At 45.4% G+C, this 15,756-nt stretch overlaps 1 protein-coding gene across 1 annotated transcript in view; it reads left to right on the forward strand.

Moving 5' to 3' along the window:
• The window catches only part of ISY1 (ISY1 splicing factor homolog), a 574,895-nt gene that overhangs the window by 233,863 nt on the left and 325,276 nt on the right, over nucleotides 1-15,756 (forward strand). The gene's annotated exons all lie outside the window — the stretch shown is intronic.

Raw genomic sequence — 15,756 nt, forward strand, 5'->3', positions numbered from 1 at the left:
ACACTAGATACTCCAACATGGCACTTGGACAACTTCACCATTAGCCCTCTGTGCTGCAACACACTCATGACCTTGTGCACCCTCTCATCATGCTCTACTCGATCCTTACCTCCGACCAAAATGTCATCCTGGAAGTAACTAACCCCGTGAACGCCACCAAACCATTCCTGCATGAAACGTTGGAAAACAGCTGAGGCAGAAGCTAAGCCGAAGGTTATATGGCAAAATCTGAAAGCGCCGAAGGGTGTCACAAAGGAAGTGAGGGGCTGTGACTCAACATGAAGATCGATCTGATGGTAGGCCGACGACAAATCAAAAGTAGAAAACCACTGTGCTTGACCCATGGTCAATAATAACTCATTAATATTCGGCAAGGGGTGTCGGTTTACCCAAATACTGGCATTTAGCTCCCTCAGGTCCATGCACATCCTTAAACCTCCGTCTTGTTTCCTAGCTAAAACAACAGGGAACAACCATCCCGTGCTCTCAATATCTTTGATAACCCCTGCCGTCTTAAGTTTAGTTAACTCTTCCTTCAATCCTTCCCTTGCCAACACAGGAACATTCCTGACCCTGTGCACTTTGGGAACCGCTCCCCTCTTAAGCATGATGCGATGAGCAAATCCCTGTAACATCCCTAATTTGTCAGTAATCGTCTCGGGATACCTAGCTTGCAAATACAGAGCAGACAGTCCTTGCTCGCACCCCTCCATGACGCTCAACACCGTTATCTCCTTGCCAAGACGTATCTCAATGTCCAGAGCTTCCTGTTCATGCCAACCTAGGACACTAGCACCTTTATGCGCCACATACAGCTTCCCTTCAGTATGGGGCCCCTTGAATTCTATGTGTGCCCACTCATACCCCAGAACCCTTGTAGGTACCTGACCGTACGCATTAATATCAGACGGACACAGCTCAGTCACACTCTTCCCATACTTTTCCACATACACCTTGGGAAAAATCATTGTGTACGGCGACCCATAATCTACCAACATCGCCAAACAGTTTCCATTCACAGACGCAAACTCCCATGGCCCCTTCTTCACGGCACCGTCTACATGCAATATCACACCCTGGGTACGTTTGTCACATCTGCCTGTGTCCTGGCACACTAAACCCCCTTAAGATTCCACCATACTCACAACACCCCTACCTGGCACACCCATGTCCTCATTAAAGGAATGGTTCGGTCAAAATGTTTTATTGCCCCTACGGGTCAGCCATGTGTTTTTAAGCCTAAGTAGCTCGATTTTAGAAAAATTTCCTATGGACCTTACCCGAGTTTTCGTCCATTAAACGCACGCGAAAACAGGCATCAGGGAGCTGCCATTTTGTGATAATCCTATCATTTCCCCCATCGCCCTGGCTGACCTGCTTTTGCGGCACTAAATCATATCGCCCGCCCCTGAGCCTGACAATATCAAAACATTCATATTCCCCGCCTCTCTGCGTGACGTTTCTGTGCTGCGTAGGCAAACGCGCCAGTCGTCTTCTACGCGACTTCACACAGAACCCGGAAACCAACACAGATCAACTCACAACACAGCGCGCAACAATTCGAAATATGAAACTGTACTTTAAAATCAAACAGCAACACGGTACATTTGGTAAAGTACATTTATCTGACATTAAATGTTTATAGAATATTCAGCAATTGCCATATAAACTCAGCAAAGTCATTTATTTTCTTTTATCTCTATCCGCAAATCCGTAAAAGTTTATCGTGAGTCACGCGCTGTTCCTTTATGGTACACAGGGTGTTGGTTTTCGTTCAAAGAAGCACTTTTGTCGCACGTTGAACCGCAAGGCTGTTCCATCAAGTAGGCACTAGGCCAGCGTAAAGGTTGATATGTTGCTTCTAGCCGCTAGTACCGCGTAAGGGCGTATGGGCCCTTGGCGATCGTCCCATAAAATCATCAGGATTGTGCAGTTGTTTACATTAAGCTGCAGCTGGCAGTTAAAAAACCATCTGCCGGTGTTTGAAACTGGTGGCAGTGGCAAAAGGGAAGGATATACCTGTTTTGAAAACATAAAATTTATAATTAGTCTCGCCAGCCGATCTTTATTAATATTATTCATTTTATTTATTACGGCCGAGCTGAAACTATTTGCTTTCAAGGATAGTGCAATGGAGTATGTTCGGCTCTAAAATCAATGCAAAAACTAACGAAATAAATCGAGGTTAGTACACCATGAGAAACGACTTTTTGTCTACATGCGTGTGGAATGTGGACCTGCATGCCCATGTGCCCGCTACAAGGACGATCCCACAAACGTTTTCCAAGCTCTTCATTCATTTATTTATTCATGCATCCATTCATTAATTCTTCATTCCGGTATAAAAGCGTCTAAAGCGTTACTTACATTATATTTGCAATTTCCATTGTGTCTCTGCGTAGTGCAGTCCGTAAATCCCACTGTGCTCTTGGCTTTTTCGTATACTGAACTAACATGAAACTCGGTCTAGTTTCAGAATTTTCTGCCTTATCGTCTCTTACGTTATTGCACCCTCCCTTTCAAATTAAGCTATTTCGGCATGGTCCCTGTCTCTCAAGGTCAAAAAACAATAGAACCGTATACTGCAAGTGCGAGTTGTGGGCCTCTTCAGGCCGCCAGCTGAAAATCAAAGCCGCTGACCTTCACTAGAAATGAGCATACATTCTTTCTTTGCAACATCCCGTAGTAAAGCCACCTGTGAGAACTTGAAGTTTCGAATCCATCAATGTAGTGTGCCTCAATGTGCAAATGCGAACTAGCTTCTCTCCCATCTGCAACAGCTCGCTTGGCGCGTTCTAAGGCCCCCAATTTTGTCCTCGTCTGCGAGCTTTGAAGCCCCAAAGAACCATAACTATTGAGACTTTTAATTTTTTGGGGAAGGTCAGGGAAAGTATAAAGTACCCGAGGAGTTGAGTTTAAAGTGAGATTTATTGTTTGTTTGTCCCCTCGGTTAACAGTGCCCAGCATTTAGAAGAGATTGCGAAAATCAGTTACATCAAGAAAAATATATACATACACATATAGACAAGGTCAGCAATATGAGGTGAATAGAGCGAGAATTCAAAGATGACACCCAGATTGTTCGGCACCCAGGATGGTGAAGGTAGGGGTTGGGGTTAGCGTACTTTGTATGCACACTGTACAATAACATTTATTTACAAAAAGACAATCGTATTACAATTATTTAAACCGGGATTTGTACTTCACAACCAGCTCTCCTTTGGGTAGACATGGCACAGTGGCAATGTTGGGTGGCAATGGATCAGTGCTCTGCACAGAAACGTTCACAATTCCATATCTGTGCTTCTCTAATACAGCAACAATAAGGCTTTTGACAAAGTCAAACTCCATTTCCTCATAGACTGGTTTGATCACCCATTGCTTACTTCTTTTTGAAAAGGCCTTAGTGTAGCGAGGCATCCTTACATTACCCTTAGTCCTAGATTGTTCACGGCCGAGATTCTCGTTATGGGCCAAGACGGCAAGTAGAGTCCTATGTCTCATGCCCTGTATGCTGAAATGCAAGCGCTTTGGCCTGTACTTTAGGCACATATTGTGGAACACCTCCAAACCTCCTGTGTGACAGAATTCTGTCAGTCCCCTCAAATCTCTTGATAGTTTTATCGAGAACAATCTTCTCAATGGCTTTGTGTGTCGGGGAAGATGGATTCAACCACTTCTTCTTCCGTGCCTCCACTGGGGATAAAGGGCCATGGTCACATTGGTGGAAATGTAGGTTTTCTGACCAGCGGTGCACGTTGGTACAGTGGTGCATCAGTGACCGCCATTTTTCAAATAGTATTTCCACTGACCCTTCACAAGTTTTTGAACTCCACCAAAGATGGTTGCTGATAGACTGGGACCACGCTGAAATACTTTCCAAACCTTTTTTTTTTACCTGCAGCCGGAATTTCTTATTGATTGATTTAGCAAGATGACATACGTCAAATTGATGTTTAATATGTGGGAACTGCTCTCTCATTGTCTTGGCAATTGAAACGTGTCTGTCCGTGACTATGAGGTCGATGTGCATTCCCCTCGATTGCAGATATTCCACTGATTTTATAAATCCTAGTTTCTCCATTGCCACTGAGGATGTACATTGTGTTTCCTGCACGACCACCGGACTCACAATTTTCTTACTATCCATGTCCTGAAAGTGGTAGATGCAGTACTTGGCAGAAAATCCAGGGCTGTCGCACTGTCCATCGCCGGCTAGCCTGAATCGTTTGCCTTCGAATGTACTTGCTAGAGACAATTGTTCAATTTTCCAAGCATCACTAATGGCCGGAAACAGATAATCATGTTGGTATTTGTAGTACTGCGTTTTTGAAATGAAATGGAGTCCCACAATCTGAAAGAAAGACTTTAACTTTCTAAAACTGGAGCCACTAAAAAGTGATGCAGCTGCACACAGTAGATTGCCTGCTGGCAGTTTCTCCAGCATCGGTTGTGCAGACCAACGTATGATGTAATCTACAGGCGGCATGTATTGTGACGTTACTGCCTTGTTTTTGACGAGTCACATGAATCAATGGCTTCCCACATACTTTCCCTCTGACGGAATGCCCACATTTCAGCATACTTATAATATCCATCAAACAACTGTCGAATACTATGTATTTGTCCTCTTTCACTAGACTGCCATCCTGCATCAGTTATTTCTGCCTGTGACGTTGAGGACATATCACCACATTTGAAAGAAATATCGTTGCTATCAAGTTCTGATGCGTCGGTGAATGCTGCTGCTGGTTCATTCTCTGTCATTTCAACATCTGCTACTTCAACATTGATGGGAGAACACAACAATGTCGACAGCTCTTTTGGTGGCAATTTTTTGGCGGGTGTAGATTGTGTGAATTGATCTGCGACTACTTCAGAGCTATCTTCAATGCATCCAGTATCATGTTGCGGTGGTGCGGTCGTACTGTAGCAATGGTCCAATACAACTTTGCCGGATTCTCCGGACACATTCATTTCATTTTCTGTACATTGGACATGAGCATCCCGAGTCTCAACACGCCGCGTCTGAATTAATAGTTCCTCCATAGCCTCCATAGTGTAAATGGTCTGGCAAGCAACATCTCTCATTCGCTTCACTGTCTGTGTATGTATAGTTCGTAGACCCACGGGTAACTAGAGGACAGATTGGAAAAGGGATGTTCAGTTTGAACACAAGATAAAGTATAGTACAATTGACTTGAAAAAAACATAAAATAGTCCCCAGCACAAAATAATTCTAAAGTTATGAACTGTTTGTAACTAACCTTATTTTTGTTTCTTTTCTTTGCAACTTTTTTGGACTCGACTTTCAACAGCTGCACGCTGTTGCTCCGATACCTATCCGCATGTCTCCCCTTCCTCTTGCGCTGCAACGACTATATTTTCTGTATCCGCATAGACAGCACGGAATGAGGCTCCATCGACTCCCTGAAACATAGTATTTTCATTACTGTGTATCAAAATATTGTTAGCATAAAACACACGTGAGGAAGAACATGTACATCTCAATAGCCAAACACGATTTAAACATTGTGTGGAACAATCAAACGACAAGTATTCGAGCTCTGATGACCTATTTCGATGGAGCTGTCAGTATCCATACCTCTGGCTCTGCATGGACTGCCACGAATGATTGTATTGAAGAGGAGGCATCAGCAACTCCCTGAAACACAGTACTTGCGTTAGTATGGTATTCAATATTGTAAACATAACACACACTTGGGGTCGACGGCAAAGGTACATCTAAAGAGATAACCAACAATGTTGCATTGTCTAAAAGAATCAAGGAATGTTTAAATATGATCAGATTTAATCGACTTATTTCTCCGATTTCTTTACATCTGCATCATCTAAATGGGATCTTGTGATTGTAGTGGAAGCTCCATCGTCTCGCTGAAACACAGTACTTGCGTTAATAGGGAAGAAAGTATAGCAAATGGAATCACGTTATATGATCACGCTCAATGGAGCTGTCAGTATCCATACCTCGTGCTGCTGAAGAATATCTAGGGCTGTTGTCAATGTGGTGCGCACTTCCGAAAGCCATTGCGCCGATTCGTATCCGCATGGTCCCGCTTCCACCGGAATTACTTGAATGTCAGGCTCTGCATCAAGTGCGTGGGTTGACGATTCAACAACTGCCTGAAACATAGTATTTGCATTAGTAAGGATTACAATATTGAAAACGCAACACATGCTTGGGGTCGACCGTACAGGTACATATCAACGGCTAACCACGAATGAAACATGGTGTAGAACAATGAAACGACAAGTGTTCCAGTCCTGATGTTCACGGTCGATTGAGCTGTCGGTATCCATACCTCGTGCTGCTGAAGAACATCTAGGGCTGTTGTCAATGTGGTGGACGCTTCAGCATCTCCCTGAAAGACAGTACTTGCATTAGAATGGATAACACTAATTATAACTGAAAACGAACACCAGTGGGTGACAACTAAGGTGTATATCAATTGGAAAGCACTAACCAAACAATTGGTAAAATAATCACACAATACCTACAAACTATTACTTGACATGCATAAAACAAGTCTGTAGCGGAATAGCCAAGTATGATTACCTGATACGCGCTAGAAGTGGTTGATAACTGCGAGCATGTGACGGAAGTAGAATGTTCTTGCTTCAGATTCAAGGGATAGTCAAGAAGTTGTAAAGGTAAATTATTGTTTGATAATGAAATGCCAATATTTAAAATTGCCATGTAAGGAGACAGAATACTTTAGTAATGCGCAATATAGCACAGTTCCCTGTGCCCATATATAGATTTCGTTTGTGGATTATGAAATCTAAAAATAATATATTGATAAATGTCTTTATTCAAAAAGCTATACACTCATATCAATGTCGAAAGTATTACAAATTGGAAACAGCACCTAAAATATCAATGAATCCATTCGGCTACCCACACACTACCGCAAGGCCTAAAGCTAAAAACGGACACTTGACTCACCAGTGGCGGATTGTGGACGAATAGAGTGGGAATAGCGTTTGCAAGCAATTTTCGTGTTGATAGCCGTTTATTGTTCTTTGTTACCCAAGATGTGGTGTACATGTTCGAGGGGAAAGTGCCGGCTGCAGATGCGGTATCGATCACCCCTCTTGTCCTCAAAGACTTGTTGGACTCTACTTTCCAGCTCATCCAGTGGATATCTGCAATGTCTAACCCATTCTCTTATTCGATCAACAGTTTTCGGGAATACATGCATTGTAGTGCCTTCAGATTTAGCATGGGTCTTCGAAGGGCAACCGCTAATCGAACAGGCAGGCATTTTTGAAAATTCAGAAAAGTAAATATCAAGATTATTATAAAACTTTGCTGAATAAAAATTTCATAAAAAAGTAAACAAACCATACCATGCTCAATGCAAGGTTTGTTTTGGTCGCCCGAACTATACCAGTTCATCATGTGCGGCTTAGTATTTGCATAAGTTACAGAATTTGTTTTAATTATGTGACTAAACTCTGAACATGTGACTCGTCCCTAGGATGTTCGGTCTTGCACGAAAAGGAAACATGCTTACATTATAGACTGGACCCCCAAAGGATGCAATTCGATGACAATTGACACAGATAAAAAAAAAGAAAATCTATTGATAGCATAACAATTGAAACTCAAGTCAATAGCAATGAGACCAATGACCATAGCTCTATTGGGTACTGTAATAGCAAATAGATTGAAATGTAAAAATGACCGAAATATGACTAGGATACATGGCCTTACCTTGACCAACAAACAGTTGGATTCAGCAGGCCGAGCAGTATGTTGCAGGAGAACAGGTAGATGGCCACAGTTAGCACACCGACGAGTTTTCTCGAAGCGGTCACAGATAGCACGGCGACGAGCAGATTAGCATAGATCTCAGTGCTTCTCAGGTAGAAGGTTCAGGAGTTGACTTGCAAAGCACAAAGATGTTCTCATGAGACATATCAAGTGGTTTATAAAGTATTAGAAACAGGGGTGTGTTTGTGAATGAATGACGTGTGTATGTCGTGGTATTATGTTTTTTTACAGGGGGGCGGCCTGCCTCGGGGGAGGCCTGCCTGGAGACGCGGTGTCTGAGGAGGCCATGTGAGTGATGGCCCCTGGGTGTGGAATACCTTTTGAAGTGTACATGCTGTTTGGCACGTTGGCCGTTTGCGCCCGTGACAGCCCCCCATGCCAGCGCTCATCCCCAGGTGCGAACCGGCTTTGATAGAGAGGGTGGGATGGATGGGCCTGGGGCGTGCAGATAAGGCACAGGAAGACTGCTGAATGGAGACACACTTATGTGGATTGCAGGGGGGCGGCCTTCCTCGGGGAGGCCTGCCTGGAGACACGGGGCCTGAGGAGGCCATGTGAGCGATGGCCCCTGGGCTTGGGATACCTTTTGAAGTGCACATGCTGTTTGGCACCTTGGCCGTTTGCGCCCGTGACAGCCCCCCGTGCCAGCGCTCATCCCCGGGTGCGAACCGCCTTTGATAGAGGGGGTGGAATGGATGGGCCTGGGGCGTGCAGACAAGTGTGTGGGAGCGAGGGGCCATCAGGCCCCTCTCATCCTTTACTTCTCAGTAGAAACTCGTACCAATTGCCTCCAGTAGTGGGTTCGCCCCTTGCCCTTATGTGATGTTAACTTTGGATGACATTCGCGTAGATGGGAACACTGAGCAGGACACGGGGCATCCATTTTTGTACCCCCTTTCCACTCCATCTTGGTGACCAGGCCTCACTGCGATAGTACAGCATGCAGAGCACATGGCCCACACCCTCGTTCCCACTCTGACTGGAAAACTCCAGAGGTATTTGGAACAGCTAATAAATGTAACCCATCACTCTTCCTCTGAGATTACGGTCCTGCATGTGAACCAGCCTGAACCAAGCACATAGCTCGTTCATCTCCTCAAACGTGTCCTTGCCCACGCACCCTCGCCAGTGGAAACTTACTGCCATTCTGACCCTGTGTCCCTGCAAGGTATTCTCTTCATGTGCCAGACCACTGACCACTCCATGATGCCCACCTAGCAGATCCCCAACTAACATTAGACCAGCCACATACCGGAGATTCTTGTGAGCACAGACCCACACTTCAAACAGTATATTATAGTGGTCAAGACCCTTGACCTAAGGCCTGTATAATCCAATGTTAATTGATAGTATAGCTATATGTGTGACTTTTATAGAGACATAACCGACTGAAAGACTTTGAACAAGTGTTATTTAGTGCATGCATTATTGATAATATATTATGTTAGCTTAGATAGTGACCATTGTACAGGTCAGGTTGCAGCACAGCGAGAGAAAATCCCCTGTACTGACTGCTGTCACTCGGGAACGTTTCTCTTATGGCACGAACGGCACAGGCGGGTATTACTCTTCGAACGCAGTGTTCAAGCCTCCCATGAAGCCACCATGTAAAGGAACGATAGGCCACCAGCCTGTACCACCTGTGAAAAGGAATGAAACAAACTGTTTATAAATGACCAAGATGAGTTTAATAAACGTTTGTTGTCAATGACAATTCTTGTAACTAATGGCATTCTGCTCAGACAAATGCTATCTAGACACTGCACACTATTGAACCACTTTCGTGCGTTACAATGATATGTATATGTAATTTTGGATATAGTAGAAGACCATGAAATAGGAGTGGCATGACAAGCAGAGTACACTTACTTGTTACTTGGATTACGAGGACGAACAGTTGCGCGAAGTTCGTGCATAAGCACCATCATTATCCTCAACACGGACTGTGTGAGGCAGGCTGCCCTGAAGTCTGGCAGCTCGGTGATGCATTGCAGTCGTGGCTCGCCTTCCGAAATGTAGGCCACGCATCCCGAGTTTTCACAGCAGCAGCAGTTCTCGTCCTTGGTTGGCATTAGCTCGCACCGATTGCATGTGCACCAGGTGGAAACACCATCCATGCGACTAGGTCCAGGCTCTTCAGCTGTTAAATCGTCCTCCCAACTGCCGTCCGAAGATCCATCATTTTTGCGTGTTTCCCTTTCCAGTAGTTCCTCCTCGGTATACTCTGGCTCATACATGTAGGGCATTATTGTAGCCATTGTGTGTTAAACAAACTAAGATAATTGATAGCGGTGGTACTGGTATCTGTTCACACGGGCTACAAGCAACGAAGGTAGCTGACCAGAGCACAGAAACGAGTCACAGAACACTCAAAGTAACACAGAGAGAGGAATGGAATCAAAAATCTGCTGCTGTGTGTTGTGAAACGGTCTGTTTATACTTATTGAGGAAAGAGGCGTCCTGCCATTTCCATGGCGACACATTAGCTGAAGCACAGCGAATGTTGACACGAGACATGCTTTGGTGTTGTGAAATGGGCGGTACGCGTCTGCTGATGACAGGCTCTGGGGCGGGGGATATGATTTAGTGCCGCAAAAGCAGGTCAGCCAGGGCGATGGCGGAAATTATAGGATTATCACAAAATGGCAGCTCCCTGATGCCTGTTTTCGCATGTGTTTAATGGACGAAAACTCAGGTAAGGTCCATCCATAGGAAATTTTTCTAAAATCGAGCGACTTGGGCTTAAATACACATGGCCGACCCGTAGGGGCAATAAAAATGTTTGGCCGAACCATTCCTTTAACCTTACACATTCTGGCATAGTGCCCCCTGCCCCTGCACCTCCTGCACTCCACCACAGCAGCGGGACAGTCTTTAGCCCCTGTGGAAAGACTGGATCATCCGCACCTTTAACATGCCTCCCGGCCATTCGCCACCCCCCCCCCCCCTTTTGACGCCTTTGACCCATGTTGTTCAGTTTTGTGCAATCTTTTCCTGAAATCTGCACCGCCTTAGCGAGACAAGGGTAGCACGGCTTGCACGGTATCCACTTGGGATTGCCTATCCGCCCTTTCAGTTACAATTTGAACCCTGGTACGTGAGGCCTCTATTGCTCTGGTAATCTCTATAACCTTTTCCAATTGGAGTCACTCTCAATTCATAACCTTTCTGTAACTTTGGGATTGGAAGTCTTCATCATAATTTGGTCCCGTATATATTCATCCAGGCACCCTGTGAACTTGTAGGTAGCCAAAAGCGTGCATAAGGCTGTCGTATAAGCATCAATAAACTCCCACCGCTTGGGCCCTTGAAAAGAAATGGTAACATTCCAGTACCATGTTGATCCTTTTGCCGAAACGTCCTTCCAATTTCTTCAAGGCAGTTTCATAGGTGCTCACCACTCTTTCCCCTTTACTGCCACCGGGGACATAAACATCCTCACCCGGCAGATGCCTGAAAATGTGCAAGCCCTCCGTGCCTACGCAGTTTAGCAAAGCCGCTTCCTTCTCATCATCATTGTACTTTGCCCCACCAGCCGCCCTCAGGTATACCTTAAAAGCATGATTCCAAGGATCAGCTGGCTCACCAGGAGAGGGCAGGGACGCGGGAGGGGGCCTCGCATTGGTATGCTGCATGTCAGCGAGAAATGCTGTGGGAACGCGGACTCCAATGGAAACAGAAGCGTAGTGAGAAGCATCCCCTTCACGACCAAAGCTGAAACGTGTTCCAAATGTTGTTGGCACGTCCGATCCACCCCGCACTAACCCCACTTGGAGCAACGGGTCATCGCCCCAATCCAAGCTGCATGTGGGGTCCGTGACGCTTCCACTTCTTGGCTAGCATTTCACTGCTACATGTGTTTCTAGACACAGGGGATACTAGGTAACCCCTCCAGCACAGTTCCATGTAATAATGTCGGCACAAAAATCTTGCATGCAAAAATATCGCCGAAAAATGGCCGTTTTTTGTGGCGACATTATTGCATGGAACATGCGGGGGACATCCCCGCAACCCCCAAACTTTTTTAAAAAAATTATTTTTGCCCCTGTCCCCATATATATGGTCACCCAAATAATATCGCCACGACATTTTCCCGGTGATATTATTTACGGCGACCATATATATGGGGATATTATTACCTGATGCCTCCAGCACTCTATAGGAAGATAGTGTGTGCTGGGTCTAGGAATTTAAAAAGACTATTAAAGTCAATGTAAACTTACATTTTCTGGGAAACAGTAGTTTATCCCAGAGAAGGTATTTAAACCTTTGGGAAGTCTAAAAGACATCCCTGTGTCACTGCACTTAGGGTGCTGTGTAACACACATGAAAAGATGATGCCTATGGAGTTATCTAAAACTCCATAATCAAAGAAACTAAACAGAGAAAACAAACAGAATTAAAAAGTACATAGTCCCAAAGTTCAGCAAAAGAGCTGGGGGTCTCCAAGGTAGAGGGGAATTGGCAAATTTCTCTCCCTAACAATGTCTAAAATTGTCCTGTCGTCATCTTGGATGTAATCTTCCTTCCTTGACCCTCCCAGGTGCTGCCTGTACTGAGCTACCCAATGCTTTCAGCATGTAATTGTAACGCCCTAGGCACATTTCTGAAAAACATCTTTTTACTGAGAATACAGGAACATAGTAACATTGTATCCCGACATGAGAATCTCTTGCCATTGAAAATGCCTCATGATTATGCATCGGAAACACTGCTTCCTGCTCTGAACTCTCAGCATTCTGGAAATCGTGCACAGGCAACATTGTTTTTGCAGAACCACAGATTTCACTGCAGGCTCTGAAGTGTCCTTTGAAGTACTGGGTAAATCTGCAACAGTAGCCAAACATCCACTACCATCGTTGAATGAAGAGAAAACATTTCCCTTCAAGGGAAATCATGATATTTCTGTGTTGTAAATGTGTGCCGGCTCTGGGAGACCTTCAGGCATTGTTGGGAAGGAGCGTACTAGTACTGTGCTGCATATTCTCACAATGGGATTCCAGGTGCAAAGCTTTCTGGATTGGCCTGCATTACTGAGCTAGAAGGTGGTGGAAGCCCAGAGCCCCAATACTGGCCTTCAGTGTGGCACTATGGTAACCCCCTGCCATGTGACTGGGCCCAAGGTGGGATGACTAGGTGATCCACCCCAGGTGCACTGGCTCGGAGTGGCAACCGGCCCTCTGATCCATCACTTTGCTGATCCCTCCCCCACCCCAGATCCAGGAGGGGTCTTTCATCACTGGACAATAACCTAGTCTTGACATTTCCAATTGAAACTGCTTTTGAACTTGTGCATTGTGGTCCAATGAAGCTCCTCAATATACTGGTTGCTATACATTTAGCAAACAATGTGTGCATCCATCACATCTGTCAAATTTCCTTTTTGTTTTCTAAGTAAATGTTGACCCAGTGAGTGAGGCCATCCTTTCTTCAAACGTTTTCTCATCTATTAAATACTCCTCGCTGTGTTATTCCTTCCTCCACATCCTACTTCTATGAAAGAGATGTCTATTGTTTTGATCACAAGTGGGCATACAGATCCTACACATTGATATTTGGACGAGAGGATAGCTCAGGGGTAACGTGCTCACCTTGGAAGCAAGACGACACAGAGCAACACAGGTTCATCCCCGGGTCCGCGCTTAGAAACCTCTTGGTATTAAGCGTGTTATCAACAACCAGTCATATATCATATTCAGCTGTTGGGTTTATTTGGCTCTCAGAAGGTTATTTCTCAGCAGATCCTTCCCCGATTCATTGTGGCGTCCCCCAGGGCTCTTGTGTGTCACCAACGCTCTATAACGTCTTTACAAAACCACTTTTTGATGTACTTGACTATCTGGGTGTCTCCTATACGAACTACGCTGACGACACCCAGATACTCATTCCCATCACTGGTGACTACTTGGCTGACACTAAGGCCTTGAACGAGGTCTACTTGGTTATCCAAGCTTGGATGGCACAACACCAGTTATGCCTCAATGATGACAAGACTGAGCTCCTCATCTTGGGCACTACGCAACGCCTTAGTAAACTTGAGCCATCCTACCAATCATTTGTCATCGATGGCAACACCATCCAAGTCTCGAAAGACACCAAAACCCTAGGTGTCTATCTTGACGCCACCCTTTCCCTATCCAGACAAACAAATGCAGTCAGATCCTCTTCAGCATACACCTGCAAACTCATTGCAGCTTGCAGGCCATTCCTGACCACCCCCAACGCAGTCACTCTGGCCAGAACTCTTATCATGGCCAAAATTGACTATGCGAGCGCCCTCTACCTTGGAACGAGCCAAGAGAATATGAACAAACTGCAAATTACCCAGAATAACGCTATCAGAGCAGCCCTAAACATCCCACGAAACCACCACATCTCGGAATCTAGATCTAACTTACACTGGCTACCGGTCAAACAGAGAATTTCACAGAAAGCCTTAGGCCTCACCCACAAATGCCTAGCTAACCAAGCCCCACCATACCTCTGTAGCCAGCTATCCCGACACGCGCCCACCCGTCCACAAAGAACGGCTCAGACCCACTGCCTAACCATCCCTAGGTTCAAACTACAAAAGGCGGGTGGATCTAGCTTCCCCGTCCTAGCCTCTAAGCTTTGGAATGCCCTCCCTCTCACCATCCGATCCGAAGAACGCTTTAGTGCCTTCAAAGCTAAAACCAAATCCTGGCTCTCCAACCAGCCATGATGTCCGGACCAGCCCTGGGAAACTCCTGCGCTAATCTACCTTCTGTAAATATGTATATTGCTGTATGCCTTGTATACTATGTACTGTTCAATGCTTTGAATATATTTAATTGTATGCTTATGTAACCATGTCTAAATTGCGCCCTGATGCCTCCGGGCCGGATGGTGCGCGTTACAAATAAAACAAATACAAATACAAATACAAATACAAATTTCCAAACGGACTGTCTCTAGATGGATTGGGCCTTGCTAAGGTCCGAAGAACAGGTTCCTGAAAATATTGGGCCCATTTAATAAGCAGGGATAAGCAGCAAATTCTGCCTTTCTGATATCGATCAGGCTCCAGTTTGGTTATCTATGCATGCTTTTTTCAAGTGTCACTGTCTGGACCTTTTGGCATTGGAGGAAGCCCACTTTGGATGGCCTCTATATTCTCATTTAGGGTATAGACTTCTCATCTGTTGTCCACTGTGAGAAACCAGAGGGTATTCTCCACAGCAAACCTCAATAATCCCTTATTCAGGTGGCCAAAAAAGGGCTGACCCTCTCTTATCCCAACCCTGAAGGCAGACGAGCAGGGAAAGATCACCTGGGAAGGGGAGCCTGGGGTTGTGCTCAGGAGAAGGCCCAAAGGGAGATGCAGTATGTTACCGAAGAGGACTACGAGGAGGGTGAGATCTCTGAGACCTTTGAGGGCTGCGCCACATCTGCCCCCTTCCTCCCATTCAATCTCTTACACAAATCCACTGACCCCTCTGTATTTAACCAGTCCCCAAGGATCTCAAACCCCATCACATTCAGAAACCATCTCTCCCATAACCCCCGCATACTATCGGTCATTCTTTTCCACGCCCCTCTAGTCACTATTCCCTGCACTCCCCGTCTGCTCCAATAAAACATTACCAATCCCACAATTCCTCCTGTTGACTTCATACTAATAATTCAGGTCATTCCCGTTGGTCTCACAAACCGTTCTACTCATTTCAAAACCCCTCCAAAACCCACCCTTCCAAGATCACCAAAAATCCCTCTAATACGAGGGTGGTAATCCCATATAGCACTGTTTCCCTGTCCTATTGCATAGAACAATCTGACAATCTTCTTCGACCTCCCCTTTCCGACATGAGCACTTTCACGCATTATGAAAGACAACGGACTAACCCCAAAGCCGTTTACCTGACATGCCCCAACCCCAGCGTCAGGCAAAGCCAGCTGAATCACACACACTTGACGGCCCTTTCCTTTCCAAAAGGGAT

The sequence above is a fragment of the Ambystoma mexicanum genome, chromosome 2p (assembly GCF_040938575.1).
Source record: "Ambystoma mexicanum isolate Mex_15411 chromosome 2p, UKY_AmexF1_1, whole genome shotgun sequence".
Lineage (NCBI taxonomy): Eukaryota > Metazoa > Chordata > Amphibia > Caudata > Ambystomatidae > Ambystoma > Ambystoma mexicanum.